Below are 26,923 nucleotides of genomic sequence, written 5' to 3' on the forward strand. Positions count from 1 at the left end.
TAAAAGCCAAGTGCAACATGTCTGCCTAATGGCAGTAGTCAGTTTTCAGATCACCTGTTCATCTCTGTCACTTCCTCAGTCATCCAGTACTGTGCTGTTTGGAGGTTATATTATCCATTTTGAAATCCGTGACAGTGATCCCAACGCCTTGAGTGAGAGCAGGCCTGGATTTCAGCTGGATATATAAATTATATTCAACAAGAACCTTTTTATCAAAAGGTTCCAAATACTTCCATTCATTCCAGAGAGGGTTATGGTGTACTTTGTCAGGGCACAATTGTCAAATCACATCAGATTTGCCCAGTCTTTTCAAAGAAAATGTTTGCTTTGAGATAAAATATTATATTTGTGCAATAACTAATCAAGGCAGGTGTTATGCAGCTATATATTTTCCTATTTCTTGTATAAATTATCCTTTACCAGTAACTATATATTACTGGCATATGTTATGTTCAAACACATGTTCATATGTTGTGTGTTATGTCCCGTACTTAACTGCATAGATGAAGTGTTTATCAGCAGGATATTTAAAGGCAGGCAAGGAGCAAAGCTACTGCTCTGCTATAGAAGTTTGTATGCTACATAAACCACAGGAAAGTGGCAGGAAAGTTAGAGTTTTTTCAGCTTCCTTTCAACTGCATATTGCAAGTATCTTCCACTACATTTCACCTCTTGAAAAAGCAGACTTCTTTCTTTAGCCTCTACCTAGGGCATCTCGGGTGACAGAGCCCCGGAACAGGCTGCCCAGGGAGGTTGTGGAGTCTCCTTCTCTGGAGATCTTCCAAACCCGCCTGGATGCCGCCCTGTGCCCTGTGCTCTGGGTGTCCCAGCTGGAGCAGGGGGCTGGACAGGATGATCTCTAGAGGTCCCTTCCAGTCTCAACCATTCTGGGATTCTGTGATCATGAAAAGTGCCCTTGCTGCCTGCCCCCACCAAGCCCATCCATGGCTAAAAATGTCATAGAAACAAATCGTGCTGCCCATCCTTTTTGGGAGGGGGACCCCTTTGCTCGGCAGGGATCTCTCTCCTCTCTCGCTCGTAAGGTGTGTGAGGAACAGCCTGTCACTCGCTGTGGGTCGCGCACGGGGCCTGGCCTACCGGAGGCCCAGACTGCTGCTGCAACACCAGCGTTAGCTGGGCAGCTCCGTGGTAAAATGATAAACTGCACAGCCGTGTGGTATCATTTATCACCCAGCCTTCACTTCAACACTCAAAGCGTGGAATGTAGTAATTTATAAAGATGTATATTGCTTTTTCTTCTTTCCTTTTTCTCTCTTTTAAGGGAGTATTTTATAGGAAGCCATGGTAAATTGTGACTGAGACGGTTAGAGAGCACTCTTAGAAAATAGGACTGTACAAAGTATTATTTAAAAATACCAAAAGGCTTATAAAAACTTTGCTAGAAGAGACTGCAAAATACCTGATGGTCTCCTGCCCTCAGCCCGTGAAGGATAAGATGATGCTGATGATGCTGTTGGAAACTTGAATAGTCGTCTGTGGTGTTTGAGGGTTTTTAAGTAGCAGCCTTCCACATGTGGTAAAACTTACAGCTACATTTGGCATTTAGTTATCAGAGATAGTAAAGTGCATTTAATAATCTTGCCTCATGCATCTGCTTGGCAGACTGATGCACACTGTGCATCTGCCTGTAGCCAAAGGGCTCCTCCTGTCCCACCATCAGCCCTGTCACCAAAGGCACTAGAAACTACCCCAGCTCCCAAACCAGAATTCAGGGGTGCAGAGTGACAGTAGTCTGGGCAAGCAGGAAAGGACACGGATGCCCAAGGAAAGCAGAGGGAAGATCTGGGACCAAAACTGGAGAGAGAGCAGAAGAGAACATGAGGCTGATGGATGGAGCAGGGCCTGCAGAAGGATGGGGAAAGAACATCTGAGACTACCATGTGGGTAAAGGAGGAGATTCCCCCAGACCAGGGTCTGCAAAGGCTCCAGGGCCCCCTCCATTTGTCTCTCGCTGGGGAAGTGTCTCTGCTCCTGGGGATCTCGCCAGGGGCTGGGGTGGTTTGTGGCTGGGAGCTTGCGGCTGTTCCTCACGCCCACCACTTATTAGACTGCAAAATGCAATATGCTTTGTGTTGCCTTGCTGTAATTTGTTAAATGGTTATGGAGAATTTTATCACTATAAAGAAAACTTTCACTGTACAGTTGAAAGGCTTGTTCCAAATGTGAATATTCCACATGAAAGTATTCCTCTTGTTTCAAGCCATTTGTATTTTCCTTACATGTTATTGATCTGATTGAACAGTTCTCGGATCAAAGGCACATTGCTAAATAAGCAGCCAAGGTTGCAATATGCAGAGTGGGCAGCTGTTAAGAGAGCAGCTTAAATAATTGCTCAAGGATTTATTTGGTAGCATGATTAATGGTTATGGAAAAATGTGACATGATACCATGGAGTAGCATGCAGTGATTGATGGGGAAGCTGTGTAAGGCCAAGCTTAGACCCCAGAATGTGGGAAGCAGTAATATAACTTGTGTTGATGGTAAAGTGGCGCTTATCAGGACACTTTGGGTTACGTACTTGCCTTCCTACTGGAAGTAAAACTGTAAAGTATATTGTGTATAATATTTCTATTGTATTGAGGTTAAGGAAAAAACTTCTTGTTCATAGTGCATCGTGACAGCAGGACTGATTCAGACAGACACCTTCATCTTTCTTTAAAACTCTTTAATAATCCATACAATTTTCTGGAAGTCCATATTGTTGTTGTAATTCACACCTGAGAGAACCAAGTAACATGTTAAGGAGGAAAAGGACTGCAAAGTTGACAGTGGTTTGCACAGGAGATGGGAAGGCAGAGTAGAGAACTGGAAGCTAGTTTTGCCATATGGGAAAAATATTGCAGACACTTGTGTTTCCTCCTCTATGGAGAGTGCAGTGGGATTCCTCTTTGCTCTGCTCAAATTCTGGTCCTCATTCTAAACCTTCTGTTTAGGAACTCAGAAAGTAGAATTTCATATATTTAAAAAATAAATAGAAGCAAAACCTTGACATATTAGCAGACAAATCTAATACTAGAGGCAAAAGCAGGCAGCAAAAGCTCAATGTGAAATCCCAGTCCACGGAACATGGAGTGCAAAATTGTTACTGATGTCACTTGAAGAGTTCCACAGTGGTCTTCTTTATTTAATTCTATTTCCAATATTGGATGTATTTGAATATAAATAGGATCTTATATGGGATTTGAATAAGATTTCTGTAGCTTTGTGTGCCAGAGACTTGACTGCAATAAGTGAAGGGATATCAGCCGCAAAAATTGTATTTGGGTTTGAGCGGGTGACAGACAGCAGCGCCCAGAGCTGCAGATCCTGCCATGAGGCTGTTGTGGTACAGCAACAACTGCAAAAGCCTTGGAAAGAGAGTGGTGTGGGCAGAGCTGTTTAAATGAAAACATTGTTGCTCATGCCAGGCAAAACAGAGCTCTGAAAAGAAATGTCTATATTTGAAGCCTTGTTAATCTCTCCGTGACTGTGAGACAAGTAGTGATGGTGTAGGATTTGAGAGAAAATCTCAGATACCAGAAAATACAGCATTTTAAAGCCATAATCTAGCTTGCAAGCCTCAAGTGTTAGTATTGCTAAGATTACAGTTTTGGTGAGGAGTTTTCTGAACAGAAGGAAAGAGGTGAGTCTGGAGTGCCTGTCCGCCTGTGGGACTGGTTTGTTTGTTCTGATGGATCATTTTCGTGGCACTATTGAAGTACAGGATTGTGTGATGAGTGAAAACCACAATATTTAATTACCCTTATGCTCAAACGCTCTAAAATATTGTCTCTTCCTTTCTTCCATCACAAATATCATCTAGGCGATTACTCTTTGCCCCTGGGAAGCTCATAGCCCATGGTGGCTTCCCCACAAGCCAGACCTGGAAGCTCTGTTGCTTTCTGCGGCCCTCCTGAGGCCTCTTCTCGGGCAGCTGCAAATGAGGGTTTTGCTGCAGGACTCATTTGCCATTTCACCAAAAGCTCTTCTCAACTGTGGCCTGCAAATGCTACATGGCAAAGACTGTGCCTGCCTGGGAGCCTCCATATGCTGCAGTCACGTTAGAAAAGAAACTCTATAATTTATAATCTCACCCACACATGAAAAAACAGTTGTGGGGTTTTGTTTTATCTGTTTTCTCTTCTCTGAGCAAAGATTTGTTGTTACAGGGTTTCTCATGAATGTCATACTGTTGGCACTGTTTTTTTCCTGACCATATTTATAACCAGGAACAAATCTGGGCTAGTTTCACCAGGCTTCTATAAAGCACTATCGCAATTTCTGTGGCACTCCAACTCTTTCTGTGGCATCTTTTAAAGTAAACACAGGAAAAGAATGTTATTGATTTAAATGTGATCGGGACGATATGTTTATTTCCTTAGATGCTGTGTTTATTTTAAAATGATGTTGATCGTTTTTCTGGTCGCTTTCTCATTTCTTTTTCCCTGCAGTTTGACTGTACAAGCCCACCCTGTAGAAGTATCTTAATACTACACGACTGTGGATGGCTCAGCTGGGACTTCCCCCATCAGAAGTAGGGTGGAAAGGCTTGTGATGTTCGGGTCTCAAGAACTGTTTGCAGCTCCTGACCGGTAGGGACTCTGCTCTTGCCTCCTGCCACGACCATGCCTCATTTTTGAGCCTGAGAGTTCCAGGTTTGTGGGACCCCCCCCCCAGCAAAGCCATATTTTCAGCCCACACTTCCTGGCTGTGCCTTGTTCTCCCATAAGGAAACCTTTATGCCTTTCATGAGGAATTTTGTAGCTCTATTCCATTTTATATTTCTATCTGAGAATTCAATTTTTTACTTAGTTATCTGAAAGTAGATATTTAGCTGCAGGACAGCAATTCATGTAAGAATGAGCAATGAAACTTCCCGTCTGTGGCTCTAGCTTTAAGCTCAGGTTAAACTACTCTTGCTGTTGAAATCAAATAATTTGTTTAAAAAAAACTTAACTGGGGTAATTCAAATATTCAAATAGGTGTAAATGACTGATGTGACTGATGAATATGGTAGGTGTTGCAAGTTCCCAGTAACTCATGCTAAAAATGAGTAAGATGCAGTTTTCTCTTGAGGTACACTGGGAAGGTGTAAGCACTAGGAATGGAATGGGGAGTGTTTGGAAGCAGTGAGGTTGGTAAGGAAGGCTTGATTTTGCTCTCATGAAACGTGAGGGGAGGTACCTAATGAGGGTCCCGAATTTCTGCTTGTGCCCATGAGCAGAGGTGCTTCAGTGCTCACGAGCTTCAGAAGGGGACCGTGCAAGCTCGCACGCTGTGGCCTTTCCTCAGGTTTCACCAATACAAATTCCTTTGCATTTCTGGCCTGATCCAACCTCATAAATTACCTAAGAAAATCCAGCAGCAGCTGTTGCTCTTTTATTTAAAATATAGTTGGAGAAGGAATAAGCAGCAGCCCACTCTTAGCAGTGCCTTATTGGTTCTGGGTTAGAGAACCCCCAGAGCTGCAGGTAAATACCTCAACTTGAGATACTCGACACACTTTCCACTGCCCCAGGAAGTCCTGACTACTGAGGCCCAGTCTGTTGCAAGATAGAAGCATTCTTCAGATTTTCTGTGGAAATTATGCCATTGTACTTAACTCATAGTTCATTACAACGGATTTGGAAGTTGACAGTTTGGGCTAAAACATGAGATTTTTTTTGCTTTGTGTCCAGTTCTTAGCTAAGTAAGCTCTGTTTGTCTTGTAAAGTGTCCACCCCAAAGCAGCCTGTAGCCACCTTACTGGGACAGGAGGCAGTGGCTCTGAGGATGAATCCTGCCTCTTCCTAGAGGTAATAACAACCTTTGCAGAGGCAGTTCAACACCGTGCTGTGTGAAGCGGTCCCCATCACAGCGACTGTGCAGCCCGCCTGCTGGATGCTGTGGACACTGCTGGGGAATGCTGGATTTGCTCCCGCCGCTGTGTGGCTTCTGTGCCAGAAAGACGAGTTGTGACAGAGGATGATAAGCACCAGAGTCCCCTCCTGGATCTTGGCTTTGGTGGCTTCATCTTTAGTGAGTATCCGCAAGCTAGACCTGAAGGACTTTGGAGGTGCCCGAGGGCAGGACAGAGGCGGTGGCGTTGCCATAATGCTCTGTTTGCTTTTTGCACTGCCATGCTGCTCTATTTGCTTTTTGAATAGGTTCTTGTCATTAGGGCTCTCACATGCCTGGAAATTCACTTGAAGATATTTGAAGGAGACCCTCTTTCCCCACACTCCACTACACGCAAAGGTTTTTTGATGATGCTTTCAGATAAACAGCTCTAGCAAAGCCTCAGCTTTATTTTATCTCCATTGATAGCTCCAGGAAAACAAACGCTGCTTCTGCAGCCCAAACAGCTCACTTTGCTGCCAAGTGCTATCTCAAAAAGAGGAACAATATAAACTAATTTCATACCTATTCAGTTCAATAATAGGCATTGTTCTAACTATACCTCTAGTGATAAGAGACAGAACAGCTTATTTTCTATTGCTAAGCAACTGTGAGAACAGTGTGCAGGATTCAGCCAGCTCTAATGGGCTGATAGGGATCAGCATCTGAAGTTCTTGTTTGCAATCTGAAGTCAACAATAATTGTAGTTCGCTATTAGCGTTCATTTAAGATGGTTTATGGCTGCACCAGATTCAATCAGGATTCTGTTTTAATGGTGTTCTGAATGGTCTGCTCTCCCTTATAAAGAATATTTAGCTATAATACATTACACTGCTTTAATCCTCTTGTTTTGATACAATGATGAAGTGGCTTAAAAGGTAACATGGGAAAAATTAGGCAATGTGAAAACTCTTTAGAAGCAAAAGCTGATACTATGCATAGTACTAAGTTGCAGGCAGAGTGAGGTATTTGGGTCATAAAAAGGTATTATTTTTGTCTGAGATGCAAAGACATCTGCAAACCCCTCTACCTTTGGCAAACTGGAATCCAGGGAAGACTGGTGAAAGCCTCAGTGCATTAACCCGTGGGAATTTTTCCAGCCATAATTTATAACCTCCTTTTAGCTGTTTGCATGCCTCCTCGGGGAGGAGGGACTTTCTGCTTCTGTATCGTGCCTTGCAGAGATAAGGAATGGGCAACTGTATAAATGCAAAATGTGCAGTGTTGCAGAAGTGCATCCCACACTCACAATTTCCTGTAGCTGCAGTATTCCTGCAGCCTGAGAGGAAACCACCTTGGAGAGGAGGACGTCTCTTGAGGTGCTCTTGTGAGTATGGGCAGAGGAAGCGCAGGCTGACTGCTGCTGGGGTTCTGGGCTTGCACCCCGTGCTGCTCTTGCAGACGTGTGAACAAACACAGGATTAATGCCTGTGCACAGATGCAATCCAGTTGCATCCGGCAGAACCACTGCAGTTCCTTGTTAAGTGAATGCTTAAATGCTTTGTCGGCACGGGCTGAGGAAAGGAGCACCTTGTCAGATGGAGCCCTTGCAGGTGAGACAGCATTGCCTTTACTTAGCCCCCTTCGCCTCACAACCTGACTTGGCAAGAGCCAAGGTGTATTGCAAGAGGGGGAGATGCAGAGGAGTAAATGATCTGGGTAAGGACTTCAGCCAGCCACTCGAGCCCATGCCCTAGCTCACTGCACAGCGGCTTCAAAGGGGTTTCAAAATGCAGGGGTAGAAAGCTGAGCCTTGCCCTCCAAGCAGCTTGGACAGCGTCTGAGTCACCCCAGCGCCGCAGACAGGGCAGGTGCTGCCTGACCTGGCCCCTGCAGCCTCTCCCCTGTGTAACAGTCCTCCCTGCTCAGTATACAAGCCCAGAAAGCACCTTAAAGCTGTTCCTGAAAGCCCTTATTTGCTCTTATTTGTTTGTTCATATGAGCCAAGTGTGACTTAAATTGGATGGGTTTAGCAAGAGCTTTACAGGAGCAGCACTCTCCTTGTTGCTTCTGCTGAGATTGCCTGCTTGTGGAATCATTGAAAGGATGGTTGCACCCTCTAGTGTATAAGAACTCACAAGAAATCAGATCCTTAACAGCCTTATCTGAATGAGGATGCTTAATATTAAACTACAATAAAATCTCCTTGTTAGAGTCTTTCAAGTGTTTACAATGGGATGGTTAGTGACTGTCCTTCAAGAGAAAGTATCGTAAACAGCAAGTTCACACTGGCTGTAATCTCTGCGTTCAGGAACTGTGGAATTTGAAAGCTGGTTTTGTTGAGTTGGATTTTTCTTATTACACTAGGGCAGCACTCAAATCCAGACCTCTATGAATTCAGGGTCCTTCAGCGTAGGCTCAGCCCACTAGTTCAGTGAAGTTTGTAACTCTGTTTCGCTGAGTCTGGGGATCTCTGCACATAGGACTGCTCCAGTAAAGGAAAGGAAAAGCTTGTGCCTAATTGTTCTCCAAAGACCACTGCCCACAGTGCCGAAGGCATCCAGCTTTTCATAGTGCCCCTCATCCATCTCCTTAGAGTCAGGAAAGTTTTCAAAGGTGTTTTAGCCCCTAACAGCTATTCAACACCTATTTTTCAGATGTGACTTTACTTATGCGAAATTTTGCCCATGATGTTAAAGAAGGAAGATGCATTTCCTGGTTCAACCAATACAGACTTGCTTTGCTGGGACCCAAAAGACCCTGAGGGTCAATGTAAGCCTGGGGGATGTCACATTGCCAACAATTAATGTATGTAATTGCCTGGTCAGCAATAGCCACTTTTGTGGCAATGTTAATAGTGGGAACATCCTTTAAGTCCCTGCTAGGGCGGCAGTGATGTCCTGGGGAGGGGCGGCCTGAGGAAAACTTGTCTGTGCTCTCCAGAGACATCACTGTACGTTGGTTGCCAGCTTTGCTGTTGCAGGTCAACTCTTAAAAGCCTCTGGATGTCTCCAAAGGCTCTGCACGGATACGGGGCTTGGTAATGGTGAAGAACACGAGGACCCAGCAGAGGATGCGATAGAGCAGGGGGTACCAGGAGGTGCAGGGACTGGCTGCTTGTGGGGAGGCTGCGGAAGGAAGTGTCTTTGGGCATGGATGTGTAGTTGGGTGGAGGCTTTTCATCTTCCTCCGTGTTGTGACAGAGGCACTTGCTGTGCCAGCTGAAGTGGCTTTGAACTCTGCGCGTGGACTGAGGAGGCCCTGAGCTTTTGAAAAGCTTTTTTTTTTAATACTAAAAAAAAAGTCATATTCCAGATTTGTAATAAAAAGCAAAAGGGCTCATCCAATACTTTTAAATTTTAATTAATTTTTGAGTTAACCACTGCAGAGAGGTAGAAGTTTTATCTGGAATAGTCTGGTAGCTGCTTTCTGGCTGCCTGTCAGCAATAGCTTTCACGGACAGATTCTGACCTGGCCAAATGACATCTATGTGTTTTCATGACTTTTTTATTCCCTGCCCACACCTCCATTGAAAACAGGATTAAACCATTTCCCCTCGGGTATCTGCAACCCAGTCACCGCAGCACTGGCAAGCGCCTGAGATCCAGAAAAATTATGTTGGCAAGGGAAAAAGCGGCCTGTTTTCATTATCCATGCAGAATTAAATGAAAAATGCAAACAAACGGCATAAATGAGGAAAACTAAATTAGATTTTCTTTCATAAAATATAAGTAGTTTCTAATAGTAAATGTATTCTAATATATGACTTTCAGCCAATAGTGCTTACCCATATTAAAGCCAGGCTGATTTTATTTACTGCATAATACTTAATAGACCCTCCAAGCCACTTCATTCTGTAATTTTAAATGAATTCATTGGACTTTTCTTAAAGCAAGAAAAGTGATTTTTTTTTTTGACACAATAGTGTCTAACAACTCATAAGGAAGATGCTGGCAGAAGCTGCAATGACTTTTTGTCAGGTATTCTTTTCTTCCAGAATAGAGTCATCGTGCTGATACCGCCGTGTTCCTTTTGTCACTCGTATAATAGAATCAGAGTAAATAATACCATACAGTGCATGAAGAGGTTACATTTCAAGGCTCAATAGTAATATTATGATATAAAGTATATGAGCCAGTAAGTACTGTTGTAATGAGAATGTTAAAAATATAGTAATCTGAAAATTATACTGATAGGTGCAGGTGCCAGTTAAAAGCAAGCACCCACCCACACTTGGAAAATTGAATTGATGCACATTAGAAGCTGCTACTTCTAGAAGCAAGCAAGAAGTAGGGCAGCTAATTCCTTAAATCCCAAAGCCAGATCTTTCTGTATCACTTGGTTTCTTTTCTGAGCCTTTTTTCTCTGCTTTCATAACTAGATATCCAAGACTGTATTTTTTTTGGTAGGCAAAATTTGAGTTGGAAGACTACTGAAGTTTATCAACTATTCACTGTAATTAAGAAAGTGCCAGGCCATATTTGTAAGGGCAGATAGAAAAAATCTCTCTATTTCCCTCTTCAGATTTCACATTAGAGTTAACACAGGGCTCTGATTCTCCCAGTGGCACAGGAATATAGGAGAGCTGTTCCTGGGCACAGGAATATTGACCTTCCTGTGGTGGTTCAGATGCAGCAGAACTTGATGATGGACTCACCTCTCTCACAGATTGTTTGAAGTAAATTGGAGGAGTTTTAATTTGCAGGAGAGGTTGCCATCAGTATGAAACAGGCAGAGGCAGGAGACTGCTTCAGGTCTCAACAAATGGCCAAAGTGACCTCTTTCTTTTAATTTTTATTTTTTTCCCCCAAACAGAATTTTGATGTTTTAGCAGGAGAATATGGAGAAATGTGCTATTGGTAACAGATTCCACCTGTCTGAGGGACAAAGAGCTTTTGTTTTCTGGGCTTCTCAACTAGAATAGCCCCAGGTCTCAATTAGCCATCACAGAGCAATGTAGATAAGAAGCAAGAATTTTTCTTGTGCTATATAAAGAAATCAGGTGTAAGCAAGAGATGTTAGCAACAGAGCTGGGGAAGCTGCTCCTAGAAAAGGCTTCCAGTCAGACTTGTCATTTTTCACAGGGGAATGTCAATATAAATGGAAGGTAAGGAGTGAGACGCTGTTCTCAAGGGAATACAGCCGAATCAGCTGAAGGAGAGGAGGATGGGCTAATTCCCTATGCTCAGTAGTGAAAATAACTCAAAAATTCAAGGATGAATCAAAAGACTACTTAAAAATGCTTATCTGTGTTGCAGAGGAGTTGCTCTTACCCATGTTCTTCACAGCTGATGCTGTTCTGCCCACATGTGATATGGCTTTCAAAACAAAATACTTTGGGCATGGCCAAGTCCCATTAACTTAGGTGGGATTTTGTGCTTGGGGATTGCAGACTGTTTTATATTTCTCAACTTTCCGTTACGCCCAACTGTGTTTCCATAAGAAAGGTATAGCAAGTTGCTTCTCCTTAAAATACAGTACTTTGCACATTTAAAATTACAGATGAGATAGGTCCCTGCATTTATATTACAGTCAGTATTGCCTGAAATTAAGTCAAAGTTTTGTTTTGTTTCTCCCTTCAAGGAGAGCTAGTTCTATTCTGTTGTAACACGCTGGGTTGGGGAGGCACTGTCTTTCAGTGAATACCTCATTCTTTCCCCTTTTGAATGTCTAATGTGATATTTCACCTGAATTTGATGGTATTTGTTCTTTGGCAAGTCTTTTTTTCCTGCTTCAAGTAAGCTGAAGGATTTTAGCTTTTGCAAAGACATTATTAATATTCGTCCAGACTTCCCAGCAGCCTCGCACGGCTATTATTCCAAGAGGTATCACCTTAAAGCTTTGGAGAGAGAGCATTACAGCTAATGCAGCTTGGCAAGTCGGGGTAATATTCACTGCATCACCTTGACATGGTTTAATGGCATGAGCAGCAGGCACTCCGTGTTGGAGAAAATTACCTGTTGACCCTTGCTGTAGCTGGATGCCCGTTCTCAACTGCATGGCTATGAAATGGGGTGGAAAATCTTGCATGAACTCTGCTCCCCTCCTGCTCTGTCCCATAGGGAACTCATTTCCTATCAGCCTGCCCACTAAAAAAGTGCCTCGCTTTGGCATTTTTTTTGATTCAACATTATTTTGTATGCACAACACAGCTGCCCGGCGAGCCTTCCTCCTGGCCTGCCCTTCTAATGAACAGATAAACCAATAATGAAAGTTATTACAGAAAGAAACAAGGCAAAATGCAAAAGGTTGGTTCCATTATCCTGATGGAAAACAAAGATCCTGTAGTGCTCCCTTTGCAAGAAGCAGCCTTAGTCCACTCAGGGGAAATTCTTTTTTACCCTGGCAGAAAGAGAGACAGAGCAGACACGGGTGATCTCGATAGCTGCGTAATGTGAAAGAGCTGAATTCTTTCAGTGTGTTGCCCTCACGAAGCAGGAGTGTCCGTGTCTGAACTGGATGGCAGCAGGGAAGAGTCAGGTCCTCAGTCTCTCCCTTTGCAGTCCCAGGTAGCATGAAAGGCAGCCTGGGCCACTGCTCTGGTACAGAGACATTAAAATATAAAAATAAGAGGTAAATAATCTGCTGTAGAGAAGATCCCTGCAATTTGGCTGGAATCCTGATCCACAAAGCTACTTTGCAGGTTTCTCCCATTAGCCCAACTGCAATATGTGCAATACCAGATTACTCATCAGGCCAGCATATTAACATTCACAGCATTAATGTTTTGGGGCCCTTAAAATGAAGAGCACTAATAGAAAAATCTCTTCAATCCTTTCATATGAAATGCTGCCATTTTGAACTGACAAAAATAAATGCAGTGAACCTTCAGTGATACAGCACCATGCAAAAAGGTTATTGAAATGCTTTTGAAGGACTAGCTTTGTCAATACTAATGCACTGAAGAAACTGAGTGTCTCCCAGCTCAGGCAGCGATTATTGCAATAATAGATTTTGGTAGCTTAAGTTAGACAAGCATTTTCAAGCTTCATATGCAAAAGAATTGCTCTGTCTTATAAAAAGATGGGATACACAATAATATTGAGGTGAAATATTAAGAGTATGTGTTTTAGAGGAGTATTGACAGCTAGCTATTTGGTCAGCTCTGACAGTGTTTGAAAGATGTTTGGGGAGGTAAAATACAAGAGTAGTGAAGGCTAAGGGAACAATAACGGACTATTATTAGGAAGACAAATGATTTATTTATTTGTTGACTTTTATTTCCATTGTAGTCAGGAAATTTTTTTACAGATTATCTATCTGTACATTGCCTAAAGTGATTTAAACATAGCAACAAAGTGAGAGTGCATGAAAATTTTAAAGCATAATTAGCTCCACTTTGAGAAATGGACCAATTTCTCTCATCTTGAGTTCAGACACCTTTGACCTTGCTATTCATTTTTGGACTAAATAATAACAACTAGCTCAAGATTTAGTATTCATTGTGTATGGGGTTTGGGTGCATTTCTGACCGAAGGAAAAGAAGTCATCCTTGTTTTATTCCTGTATATGAGCCTATCAGAAAAAGACAGCATGGACAGAAAAGTCTGACTTTTAAACCCTGAATTTCAGTCATTGAAGATGACAGAAAGAATGGTAAGAAATGATTTTTAATTATCATTGTGCTTTCTCTTGACAATACGCGCTTTGAAGAATGCAGAAAAAAGATCATTCCTCTCACTGATATGTGCTGCCACTTTCAGTTTTCTTCTCAGATATCCTCGCTGATGTGGTTTTGGGGGTGCTTGGGAGGAGGTTGAACATCTTGCTCTCTGGCAGTCGGACACTGCTGCAGTGAGAGCCCGGGTGCCGGCCTCAGCTGGGCTGCCAACTCTTACCTGGGTTTTGTGCAGCCAGATCTCTGTGGTTCTCTGCTCTGCTACACCCTCAGAAAGCATCCACTGCATTCTGCACTCGTTCTTTTTTTTCATCATGCAGTTGTCTGCTTCTCCCGGGCCAACTCAGAAGTCCCTTAATTCCTCTGGACTGTGTTTCTGAAGGGTCTGAGAGTTTACAGTATTAAACTGGGTACAGTTTTTGTACTTCTAAAGGTGCCTTTGCTCCTTTGCTTGAAATGGGGGAAGCTCTTGTCCTGGGGCTACTGCATGAACAGTCCCTGTTAGGACTTCTCTGGAGGACTTAGGACTTCCTTCTCTGGAGTTCTTCAAAATCCTCTTGGATGCAGCCCTGTGCTCTAGGTGTCCCTGCATGTGCAGGGAGGTTGGACTAGGTGGTCTCTAGAGGTCCCTTCTAACCTTAACCATTCTCTGATTCTATGACTTAATAAACCTCACTGAAGTCTTTGTTGCTCTGTCCCAACAGCAACGTGCAGCAGCAGCACAAACAGGTTTGAGGGTACAACATGGTGATATAACATGTTTCCTCATATTTTTTTTTCAATGATTCTTAAATATGTAGCAGTTTTCACGCACTGGTGTGTCTGTATGGTGTGTTTTGCTGGCTACCCTTGATCTGATGGAGATGGGCATGCAGCAACTCAGAAAGGGACATGCAGGAGGAAAGTTGTAAAAACGTTTAAAAGGTAATGCATGTTTTTGTGTGTTTTTCACCGTATAAACAAATAACGATGTCAGTACTATCTTGGTAATGAATAATCTATACTGTTTTGTCTTCTACAGTGCTCTTCTCTTAAATCTCTACTGCTTCTATACGTGTGTGTGCACACATGCATTTATCTGCTAGGCTACCACTAGTTTTCCTTGGTACGCCCCAGTTATTTAGAACAGGAGGCCAAAACATCTGATAAAAGATAGACCTGTAATTGTAACAAGTGTCATTGCTGTTTTCTCATAAAGGCTAGAAACAGTGGCGAGTTTCACGCCACCTCCACAGCTGGATTAAGGGGAGACGCTTTAGGCTTTATTCACTTTTCCCGAGTGCTTTCACAACACTCCGAATTCACCCCCGTGAACTAGGTGAGGAAAAGCGACGAGCTGCCCCTATGGCTTCCTTGGCTTTCCGGCGCCAGGACTCCACGGGCTTCCTGCAGGGCAGGCACCACCTATTCCCAGGTCCAAGGCCCGTGCTCCGCGGAGTCGCCGCCCATGGCGACCACGGCGCCGGGCGGCGCGCAGGCCGCGCCGGCAGCGCCCTCTGGCGGCGCGGGGGGCCGCGCTCCGCGGGAAGCGGCGCTGACGGCTCGGCGCCCGGCCCGGTCCGGCCCGCTCTGCCCTGCCCGGTTCTTCCTCCCGTGGCCGAGCCCGCTCCGGCTGCGGCCCGGGGGCCGCGGGGGCGACGGTGACGGTAGCGGCGGAGGGCGGGCCCGGGCGCCGCGGACACTTAGGGAGGGCGTGAAGGAGCTATTAGCGGCGGCTCCATAGCTCAGTGGTTAGAGCACTGGTCTTGTAAACCAGGGGTCGCGAGTTCGATCCTCGCTGGGGCCTCGGTGTCATTTTAACAGTTTATTCCTCCGCGTCATTTTAACCGTTTTTTTCCTCCCGGGCCGCATGGCCAGGGTGCAAGTTTTTGGGCCGGCGGCAGGTTCCCTAAACGTTCGGAAACGTTTAGGACTCGTTTTGGGCTGGAGGCAGGTTCAATGTCCCAGGAAACGTGTAGGACTAATTTTGTGCTGTCTGCAAGTCTATGGTGGTTTAGGGAGCAGTTTTGGTAAAACCAAAGTGTTAACGATAACACTGCCTACCTTGAGAGGGGCTGCGCAGCCCCCTCCACAGAGCAGCGCAGGAATGGCCAGGTAAATATGGTGCAGCTCGCCTTGCAGTTTCTCTTCCAGATGCCCTAAAAAAAAAAAAAAAAAAAGCCCTTACATGGTTTAAAATGAACAAATTGCCCCCAAGTGGTGAATAAACAGCACAGAACCACCTCACTCTTTGCCAGGGTAGCGCAGCCATTGGTTTTATTTCTCTGCCAGGCAGAGCCAGTGTCGAAAGAGCTAAAAACATCCCTAGAAATCCAATTGAGCAACACACTTTAAAAATACACGTAGCTTTTTAAAAATATATATGTAGCTTTTTAAGAAAAGAAGGTGTGAGCAAAGCAATTTGGTGCCAGGCCTGGCCAACATGGCCCAGGTTGTTACCAGGACCAAGCAGGAGAATTAACGTGTGTGTGTGTGTGTGTGTGTGTGTGTGTGTGTGTGTGTGTTAAAGAGGGAGGTGCCAGGCCTCGGAGCACCGCGCGGGTGCTGGGGACGTGGCACAGGCAGTGGCTCCATGTGGCCGGGCAGACGTGAGTCACAAGGAGACAGCGGCGGCGTTGGGTGGTTGTGCCGTTGCTGCGATGGAAGGTGACCAGGCACGGACGGGATGTTCCTTCCCTAGGGCAGGACTCGCACGAGGTCCAAGCAGTCCTAAGAACGCTGGAATTGGCTGCGTTTGGGGGTTCTTGCACAGTTTGCTTGGACCAATGTTTGCACTGTTGGCTCTCCATCTTGTCCAAGGAAAACGCGCTTTGTCTAAGTGTTATTGTGACTAACCAGGCCTCCTTGGTTCGGCAGCCATCCCAAGGGCTTTGGAGCAGGCTCACGAGAGGCTCTGCTCACTCTGGGTCATGGCCAGAGCCCAGGCACCGTGTGGCCACGGTCTCCGTGTGGAAACAGGCCGGGTTTTGCCCTGCCTGGTCAGAGCCTTTGCAGATCTCCCGTGTGCCCTAAGAAGTTGTTTGTGTTCATGCTAATCACAGACCGTGTTGTTTGTTTAGTCTGAATGTGACTGAAAACACGACTGAACATGCATGCCCTGCCCCTGCACAGCCGGTGTGCAACTCATGGTGACGGGACCGTGCCACCCTCTGCGCAGAAGCGGGTACCGCTCACACAAGGCTTGATGGACCACTGTACATAGAATCACAGAATCCTCAAGGTTGGAAGGGACCTCTAGAGATCATCCAGCCCAACCCCCTGCTCCAGCAGGGACACCCAGAGCACGGGGCACAGGGCGGCATCCAGGCGGGTTTGGAAGATCTCCAGAGAAGGAGACTCCACAACCTCCCTGGGCAGCCTGTGCCAGGGCTCTGTCACCCTCACTGTTGAAATCTTTCCTTAAGGTGCCGTGGAACTTTTGATGCTTCAGTTTGTGTCCATTACATCCGATTGTGTCTATAAGAGCAGTGTCTGACTATGCCCATTTGCTGTATGTGTCTGTGTGCGTGCACAGGCACGGAGGCTGTTTGAAATGCTGGCAGGCTGACACGTGTGCCTTTATAGTGGTTCGGAAGCGGGAGTGGGAGCTAAGCTGCCCAATGTTATCTCCGAATTATGCTTCCATTTTAGGCATCTACTAAACAAATCTTTTTTTTTTTTTTTTTTTTTTTTTTTTTTTTTAAACATGCTGTTATATAATCAGTCAAGAGAGGTAGATGCTCTTGAAAGCCTCCAGAGGGAGAGCCTGCTCACCAAACTGCATGCCTAAATGTAGGCACGCTGCTTCTGGACATGCCCAAAGACATCTATAATTCGCCAGTAACTATGGAGGGGACTCGGCTGCTCTGGGGACGCCGCTTCACAGAGCGTCTCCAAAATGGGCTGCATCTCCTGGAAGCAGCAGGACGCAGGAGAAGCAGCAGCACTGGGGCTGCTTCGCTGCGAAAAATCTTTATCTGGGAGGGTTTCATTTGCTGTCCAGGTGTGGGGCTTGGTGCGAAGCTGCCTCCGCTGCTTCTCTTTGAGAGACTATGGCCGTCCATGTAGATGCTCACACCACACGTGCAGCAGGAGAAATGATTTATTACCTGCTTCTTACAATGTTGAGCTTTCTGCTGGTGTGATTAAATCTTCATTTTCCAGAGCAATATCTTTATGATTAAACACGGCTCATATTAAAAAAGTCTTTCCCTAGGGCACTGACTAAGAAACCTCTTCTGTCGTCTACAAGTGATGTAGTCAAAGGCCTCTGCTCTGTTGCCTGCTAAAATTGAGTCCATAAGAGCTATTTTTACTGCAGGTGAGGCATGTCAAAGCTTTGCTCTGGGAAGCTGGTGTGAGCTTCACTAGGTCCGGTGACACAGTTGTCACTGCCATGGTTAGAAAGTGTCTCTGCATTTTATTTCCCTGACCTTGCTGGGGGCCCTGGCAGTGCTAATGATTTTTTTTTTTTTTTTTTTTTTTTTCACTTTGGATTGCAATGGAGCCCTAGAAAATTGCTGCAGTGTCTGGAAAGATGTGCAATGGATGCCATGGCTGCAAGGTAGTCGAGTTAATCGTGGACACCGGGCTCCTTGTTGCGCCTTTTCCAGGACACTTGTACCATCCCACTCAGCTCAACAGCAGTGGACCTTACACAAGGAGCCTAGTTTCTCCATGAGTATATGATTTTCCTTTACAGGTATGTAACAAAAAATGACATACAGTCTAATTTAGTGCAATGTGATATAACTTCTGACACTAGGAATCAAAGTCAACGACTGTGAAACTGTCATCGGCCATCAGAGGTATCACAGAAAAATTGAATATGTATTCTGTCAATATTACACGTGCTTTAGAAAGGATGAAACACTGTTGACTTTCTTGTCTGCTTTTCCTAGGGTTGATTTATAGACTTGTCCAATTCCCTGCCTCTTCCAGTTGAAATTGCCAAGCCTGTCCACTTTTCTTGTGGCAAAAAAGGGTAAGCTGTGTAGAAATTGGGGAGTAAAAGCCAATATACAGCTAGCAAACCTGCAGGCAAAATAAGCAGTCCTATAAAAAAAAGACATGGTTCAAGGGACTCCAAAGCTTATCTTGATATGAGTATAAATTGATCAGGACACTACGTTTACTATAAAATAAGGCTATCAGCTGTGTATCAGTCAAGCTGAGTTCCTTTTGGTCACTGAGTTACAGGCTAATTTTGGACAAGAATGCTGCTATTTGCAATCCCTGTGCTGTGTACATGAGTCTAGCTAATAACTGCGGTGCTGGTACGTGCAAACAGTCTCAAATCACAACCCATTCCTTCCTGAAAAAAGGTCAGGATTGTGTTTACTCATTCCCTTTGGAGCCTCGATGTTGCTGATCACATTGCTGCTGCAAAATTAATCCATAAGAAAAGCCATTCTTAAGGGTAAAAAAATGAGGTAAATGAGGTTTAAAAAGGGTAACAAGAATGAAACCACAAAGACGAGTATTTCTCACTTCACAGGGCAGCTGTACAGAGAGGTGACACTGCTGATTGACTGGTATTTTCTCAGACTGATAAAACACAATATAAAAGCGCAATATCATTGAGACATGCAGTAAAAACACCAACTTAAACAGGACCTACCAGGACCTACCTTTTGCAGAGGGAAAATAAAGGTATAGCATTTTTATACTTAATTTGCATTGAAAACAATGTGTAGGTTTTAAAATAACTAGAGAAAGCTCGAATTTAAGTCCCTGGAATATAATACATGTGAGCCCTTCCCTGTGGATTAGAAATTGCTTATAGCTTTTTATAGCTTTTTATGCATTGGGTCATGAGTATCACATTTTGTTTGGACTTGTTATTCTGGAATTACCTGCTGTAAGAATCTGGTATTTGCATGGTTAACCTGCAGCAAGGTACTTGCATCGCGTTACTGCTCTTAACTGCTTGTATTTGGGGAGCTACATGAGTAACGTCCCCATCTCCAAGTGAAGAGCATCTCCTGTACGTGCAGAAGGGGGCTTTGGTGAAGGCTAGTGATCTGTTAGAGGGCAAACAGCATGTATTTTCTTTAATCCTGACTTTGCAAAACAACGATAGGATGTGCATCCAGCTGCTGCTCTGCGTGTGACTGGTAATTTAGCTTGTTTGTGCTTTTCCATCATTACTCACTTAAACCTGCAAGCTGCAGGCTGGCTGCTGCAGCCCAAGCCGAGCCTTTCGCGCTCAGCTCTTAGCTGCTTTTCGGAGGCCGGACTCCGTGGAGCCCAGGGAGCAGCGCGTGCGCCTGTGCTGGCCTTTGGAGCTTGTGTTTCCCCAGTTTCCTCGTCCTGGGTTGGAGCCAGAGCTGCTCCCCAGTCTGCCGGCCAAGGCACTGGTGTCCATGGGGGGCTGGAGTGCCCAGCTCGCGCGGCGAGCGCGGCATGGGCCGGCCCGGCCAGTGTTACCAGCCACGGCAGCGCTCCTGCTGCTGCTGCTGCCTGCAAAATGTCAGCCCACCAGTTAGCTCAGCAAAGCCGTTCCACACAGTGCCCCTGAGCTGGTCCTAACTCAAGTGCTAGCACAAATAGGCTGCCTTCCTAGGGCCGAGTCCCCGAGAGGAAATGGCAGCACAGGGCCGTGTCTGGATGAGTGCTGATAAAGCCGCCTCATTAGGCTAGGTGTTTTGATGCCTGCTCTGCAGGGTGATTTTCCTCTGTGCCGCGGCAGCCCCGGGCTCTGATGCGGTGGCTTTCCTGCCTCCTCGGCCGCCCTGGACCCCACAGCGGCAGCCCTGGCCCTGCTCCGGTGCCTTTCCTGCCGCTTTCCTGCTGTCCCGGCCGCCCAGGGCCCCGCAGGCCTCCTCGCTCTCTCCACTCGGGGCCGCTTCGGCCCAGCCCTGGCCTTATCTCTTACTGTTCCAATCTGGGTTTTCAAAGCTGGTCTCTAATTTATGTCTCTTCAATCCTTCATGCTGTTACAAAAGCTGTTAGAGGGGCTTTCCTAACACCTCACAGACAAGTTCAATCTTTTTTTAAGAAAATGCTTCCTTAAAAATAAATATTTTTTTCTCCCATCATTTTTTCTATTCTCTTTTTTGGGAAGATTTGTATCTTACGAATAGTAACTTCTAGTGTCGTTTAATATTCAGTTTGGCTTTTCTGCCTCCGCAGGGGTTCAGTTTCCTTTCGGCTAAGAAAGAAAATCTAGGTGAAGATGTAATGCGGCTGGACAATCGGCCGCTAAAAATAGTTTGCTAAAGGTTTGGGCAATGCAGAGACCTCTATAAAAATCAGATTTGCAGATGATGTGTATTTGCTCTGAGTAGTTTGCTTAATCCTTCATGCTCTGGTAAATGATTTACCAGGGCTGCTGCTTAATGAACCTTCCTGCATCTAGTATATTCTCCTGTTATCAGCAGTCATCAAACTTGTAAATACCAAGCAACGATGACCTCTGTCTTGTTTTGTCTCATGGTACTTGTGACGTATTTGCTTAAGGATGAAATGATACCAGCATCTGTTATTCAGTGGTAAATGAAATAAAATAATGTAACTGTGGGGTGAAATCGAAGTCTGAGGGGTGTTTGTTAGAAACAGAGTTACCAGAATTTGAGACCCGCTTCATTCAGCGGTGCCTCCTGCTTCAGTGCGTCCTGCAGGTGGGAGCAGCAAAGCCTCTGGGCAGAGCCAAATTCTTGCATCCCTAGTCAGGATTTTACTCGTGCCTAACTCAAACCCCTTCTGACTTTGGCCTGAGAAGATGTCGGCTCGATGGGGAGCAGAGATTTCGGCATTTGGCTCTGGGATTTGGCAAGATCATCAGCCCATGTGTAAAAATTGTATGGATAGAAAGAAGTGTATTAACATTAAATAGTGGTGCAGTGCAAGAGTAGGTTAGGAGCTATACCTTTTGCTTATAAGCCATGTTTGGCTTTTAAGGGTAAGTTGAAATTACCCCTTTTTAGCATTTTTTAGCCCTTTTTACCCCTTTATCTCATGCCCTGAATCTCTGAACTGTTTTTTATAGGTAAAGCAAGATTACTATATGATATTTAATTAGTATGTGCATTACCTTCCTATGTACAGCCATTCCTGCCTTCCTTGCTATTGCCTCTCTGTGTGCTATATTTTTTTTATGTGAGTATCCAAAAACAGTCTGGCATCCAAATCCTCTCTTTGATTCCCTAATCTGCTCCTACAACGTAAAATTCTGAGTTTTGTTGTTGTTGTTGTTGTTTGCTTTCATCTTTTGATATGTCTTCACAGGGTGTTTTCTTACACTAATCAGTAGTTTCCATTTCTATCCTGCAAGAAACACGAGAAGGTTTTTGATGTGTGTTGCAGTTAGCACCAAACAGTTTTGTGATGGCAAAGAGTGATGGTGAGAAAACAGAGAAGAGGAAACCCTGCAGAGGCTGGAAGCTGTTGCCCAAACAAGGTTTGGCTGTTTTCTGAGGCTTCCAAAACACAGCATCAATGCAACATGCCAGCTATTGCTAAGGATGATCAGAGCTATTATCTTGAGGAGATTTAGCTATTGAAAAATTAGCGAAGGATATAATTACACTGATTGTTAGCCGCATACCAAATAATCTGCAGCAATAAAATTACTAACTGTTAAGCTCGAAAAAGCCTGTAAACTAATAAGTTCAGGGTAGCTATTCAGAACACTGTCCTTGAAGTTAATGTAATGAAAGTCCTAATAGGTACAGTTGATGTTCCAAATGTAACTTGCAGCCTGGGTTGCTCTGCACGGTTTGTCCAGGCTGCAGTCGCTCGCCGTGGGCAGGCGAGCTCGGCTGGACCAGGAGCAGGAGGCTGTAGGGAAGGGCCGGAGCCTCCAGAGGCCGGGCACAAGGTCGCTCTGGTGCCTTTCCAAGCTCTGAGCCATCCCAAGGAAACCTCAGGAGGGGTGTCCCAGGGCCTCGCTGTCACCTGGATGTTTATTCAGCGCACAGCACGGTGGGCAAAAGCCTTACACGGCCCCTCTAGCAGCTAAGCCTGCAATAGGAGCACACACAAGCTTTACGTTAACCATCATTGCTACTAATGAGTGAGGAATGGGGCATGGGTGAAGATAACTCAAAATGCTAAATGTGGACAAATCCAGAGGCTTCCTTTTCCCATGCCCTCTTCACCAGTTCCTCGTGTTAGGCTACCAAGCTGCTCTCTGTTCCCCCACTTGCTCTTTCCAGCTGAGCGTGGCTGCCGTGGGATGATAACTTGGTGTGGCAGTTTGGCTCCTGTCATTACTCTGCTGTTCCCCAGCTCCCACGGCAAGTGACATCTGATGCAAGGTGGTTTGCTGGTGTGGGTGGCATTGCTGCAGCAGCGAATTTGGTAAAACACGTTGCTGTGGATTCCAAGGTGTGAGTATGGGCTGTAGCCTGGGCTCGTGCTGAGCGCTCCCCCCTTGCCTGCTGTCCCCCTCACTGAGCAGCGACGCTGCAGAGCGAACTGAAGCAGCCAGCAATGTCCTAACACTTGCTGTTTGACTTGGGGAAATGACTTGTCATTACAGCTTTATCTTAATTGGGTGGTTAATTACAGGCATTCTGCCTTTGTGTGGTTTATCTTTGGGATGAAATATTGCCCTTTTTTTCGGTGTCTCCTGTAGACAAGCTCTCCGGTGACTCCTGCTAATAACCTCATTTCTATGACGCTGCCACGGCCACTGGAGCCCACAAGCAGAAGCTATAGATCAGTTTCTACTTGTACTTTAAAAACAGATAAGGTAAGTTATAATTTAAAACCCTCCTGAGGGAGAGATTAGTCTTGCATGGTCTGGTAGCTGTCCCTGACCTTGCTGATGGAAAGATGACCCAAAGGGAGGCTGATAGAGAAAGAAGTGTGTTAGTCCCAAAATACCTCTTATTAAAGATGTGTTTTCACATCACGAATAAGAATAGAAACTATTACTTGATGTCCTATTTTTAAAGACAAGAAAAGGAGCACTCTAAACCATTTTTATTTGTAAAGTTATATTATTATATATCAATGAAGAAGCCTAGAAAATAAATGTTTAGGAAAAATGTATAGAAATATCGTAGGCTGCATCCAGGTGTAATATAGTGCTCAAGCAAAGGTGACCCAGTCCAATGGGATCCATGGGATCATGGCAGCCTGTCGGCTGAAGCTGCTCCAGGGGGCTGCATGTTTGCTTGCTGCCTGCCTCGGGTGCTCGGATAAATGTCCCTCAGCTGATGAAGACAGTGACTCAGGAAGGTCTGCAGTCATTCTCTTTGTAAGTAAATGCACATGTTCATACTCCAGAATCCCTTTGTTCTCCCCACACTGTCCATTTTACAGGAAATAACAAAATCATGCTGTGTCGTCATTGACCGGCAAGTGTCAACCCACTGTGAATTAATATAAATATATTGTACAATCTGTGAATCAATGAATATTTTGATAAAGTTGTAGATGCTTTAAGATATGAACAGTAAACACCAGTTTACCAGTTGGATGGTTCTTTATGGGATATGCCTTTCCCATCTGGGGCTGTTTGGAGAAATTCATGGTGGGGCTGGTACAATGAGATAGCATTTGTCTGCTTCATCTCCTGTGCCTGGAATTGCTATTTCTCTCTGTCCTGCCCATTTACATGCTGAGCCAGGTGCTTTTGGATGTCCCTCCAGAGAATGGAAATGCTTCCATCTGGCAAAGTAATAGGATCTTTGCAGGAAAGGGCACTGGGGAAGAGAAATCCACGCATAGCTGGATGTCATGGTGCCGTAAGGCAGCACTTCCCACCATTTCCTAGCAATCCTTGAGCTTATGGACAGAGCTACACCTGGGGAGCCCTCAGCCGTCCCTGGTGAACACCATGGGGACTCCCTGCTCTGCGGTCACGCTGGCCCTGGAGCCACTCGCCTCTGCCCTCGTGCAGGGATGTAGGGATGCAGGGATGCAGATGCAGGGTTATAGGGATGCAGGGATGGTCTAGTGCTGCTGGAGCGGGGCCTGCTCCCGAGTCGCTGCTCTGTATTTGGCACCCCTCTCTCTGGGACTCAGACCTTTGATCACGATGGAACTTGCTGGGAGGGAGTTTAATGGTTTAAAAGCCAGGCAAGAACGTGGAAGTTATTGGCTGCCCTTCGAGCATGGCTGCTCCACTGCCAAGCTGGTTTTATGCTGATGTAACATAAGCCAAATTCCCCAAGTTTGCTAGTGAAGAAAGTCACCTGAGACTGCAATAACTGCAGTACCCCGACCCGCCATTACCTCCTCTCCCAACCAAAAAGTCAAGTTTGGAAAGAAATTATTTTGGTCTAGTCTCTAGTCTAATAACAGACTTTATATTGGTGAATGCAACCTGGCTGTTTCTCGTCATCTTTATGTCTCTAGATGCTTATTCACAGGTGGCTTTGTGTACAGTGCAGAGTTTTCCAGCTTTTCCCTTTTTCCTCTTGGTGGAAGAGTACTATGTTTGTTTACTCAGTCCTCCTCAAGTAATTTGGGTTGCTTCCGTTGTTTCTGCTGTTTGAGTCATTTCTTTTATGGTGAATTTCCTCTGGCTCTGGTACCAAGTGCCTGTGTCTCATTTAAGCATTTACCAGCCTGGTCCTAGCTCCTGTTCCAGCACCATTTAAACATGTTCAGAATCTGGTCACAGCTCATCCTTTTAGGGAAGGCTCAAGTAATAAATACCTTGTCTTTTAAATTCCATCTACCATTTTTCAGCATTCTTGTTTAAGACCGATGAAATGCTCTTCACCCTTTATTTTGAATGTATGTATAAAACATTTTGGTATTGCTTTTTTTGTCCTTTGCTGGTTGCAGCTCATTAGACTTTCTGACGTTCTCTGTAAATCTCCTTGAGTTATGTTCAGTGAGTGTCCATGTTTCCATTTTTAAAGAGTTCACTTTGATTTTCAAGTCATTAGCAAACTCTTCATGTTCCTCATATTGATCATTTATACTTCTTATCTTTCCTCTGTGGAGGAATAACCTGCTGCTGTTTTAAAATAGAACACTGCAGTATTCTCATCCAAAAATGTCAAAAGGGTATTTCAACACTGTCTGAAATTTTTCCCCCCGGTTTTCTTCTAAAAAAAAAAAAAAAAAAAAAAAAAAAAAAAGAGAGAGATTGCAGTAAATCATCCCAATCTCAGAAGAAGGTTGACAGACTGTGTATAAAGCTAAAATATGATTTCATCAATCTTTTTTCAACTAGCTGCTTTCTTAATAATAGTGTTTCAAAAACGGACGCAAGCCGGAGGGACAGGAGGGAAGAAAGAAGAGGATTGAAACCTGTCTGAGTGCATCTAACAGAGCAAGAACATCAGAGAGTGCTCCATAACTGCAATGCTATAAAAGACGTACAATTCTGACCAAGAAAGTCATTCTCGCCTTCTGTGGCATAAAAGTGCATGTGGAAGATTCATATCAAGGAACAAGCTTTCTGCCCTGAGGCCCTTTCCGTGGGGAATGCAGATCATTAGGGCTGTTGTACCAGATGGCAGAGCTGTAAAACCTTTTCTATATGCCCTAGTTATCCTTCAGAATCTGGCAGGCCTGTTTTATAGAACTGTGTACTTTTTTCCTGGACAATTTAGTTTCTTTATTTCTGGTTAAATGGTGAATTTTCTTGGGAAAAGAGAGCTCAAATCAGAATAAATCAGTCAATGGGAGCTATCAGAATAGTGAGAAATGGCTTATAGGAGACAGCAGAAATTAGGCCCACTAGATGCATATCTGATCATTAGATATTAGTTATCATTGGAAATCTGTCCTTTTGCTGATCTTTGTTCTCTAACTTGCATAGACCATAACTATAACTTGTTGTTATCTGTTGTAGATCCCTATTCTGCAGGTTCTTGGTCAGGATCTGGGCTGTAACCAGCTGTTTCCTGCCCTTGCAAAGCCCCTCTCTGGCTACGAGGACCCCCCATCCCACCACCCTCCATCTCAAGGACAGGACCGGCTCCCCAGTCAGGACCAGGACATCTTCCTGCAGCCCATCTCCTCTGCTGCAGATATGCTGATTAATATTTGCGTCTTTGAAGGGCTTAGAAAAGTTTCACAGAGTCTCGCACATCTTGGTAAGAGCTCTTTCAGGCACTAACAAGTTTGCTAACAGATACAATGCGTGAGATACAGATCTGAGGACAGCCCATGGGCCAAACACTGCAGGGTCACCTCTAAGTTTTGGTGTCTTATTTGAGGGAATCTTTACACTATAGCAAAATCTTTCAGCAATTAGAGTCTTTGGCTCCTCTCACCAATGCTAGAAGTTGGTTTTGATCTGTTTCCTTGAGATTTTTCTTCACTTTGGCGCTTCCGGATCTCCATGATTACTACAGCAGATAAGAATCATTAGTAGATTAAGGGCCTTTGCCAGGTTGTCTTTGTTCTCCTGCTCTCCTAAGTTATGCAATTGCCAGTAGTCCTTAAGTCTCTTCCCACTTCAGAGCAGCTGCTGAGGCCCGTGTTCAGCCGTCCCAAGGGAAGGCCGCAGCGTGGCCACGAGCAGCCCCTCAGTGAGCAGCTGGTCCTGGGAGCTGTGGAGAGCTGAACAACCCCGGCTCGTTCCACAGACACCTT

At 44.9% G+C, this 26,923-nt stretch overlaps 1 non-coding gene across 1 annotated transcript; it reads left to right on the top strand.

Annotated features, from left to right (window-relative positions):
* The first annotated feature begins 15,148 nt into the window (after positions 1-15,148).
* On the top strand, positions 15,149-15,221 carry TRNAT-UGU. Its single transcript has one exon. It is a non-coding gene; the product is annotated as a tRNA-Thr (tRNA).
* The last annotated feature ends 11,702 nt before the right edge of the window (positions 15,222-26,923 follow it).

The sequence above is a fragment of the Nothoprocta perdicaria genome, unplaced genomic scaffold (genome assembly GCF_003342845.1).
Source record: "Nothoprocta perdicaria isolate Ctin4 unplaced genomic scaffold, notPer1 scaffold_379, whole genome shotgun sequence".
In the NCBI taxonomy this organism is placed as follows: domain Eukaryota; kingdom Metazoa; phylum Chordata; class Aves; order Tinamiformes; family Tinamidae; genus Nothoprocta; species Nothoprocta perdicaria.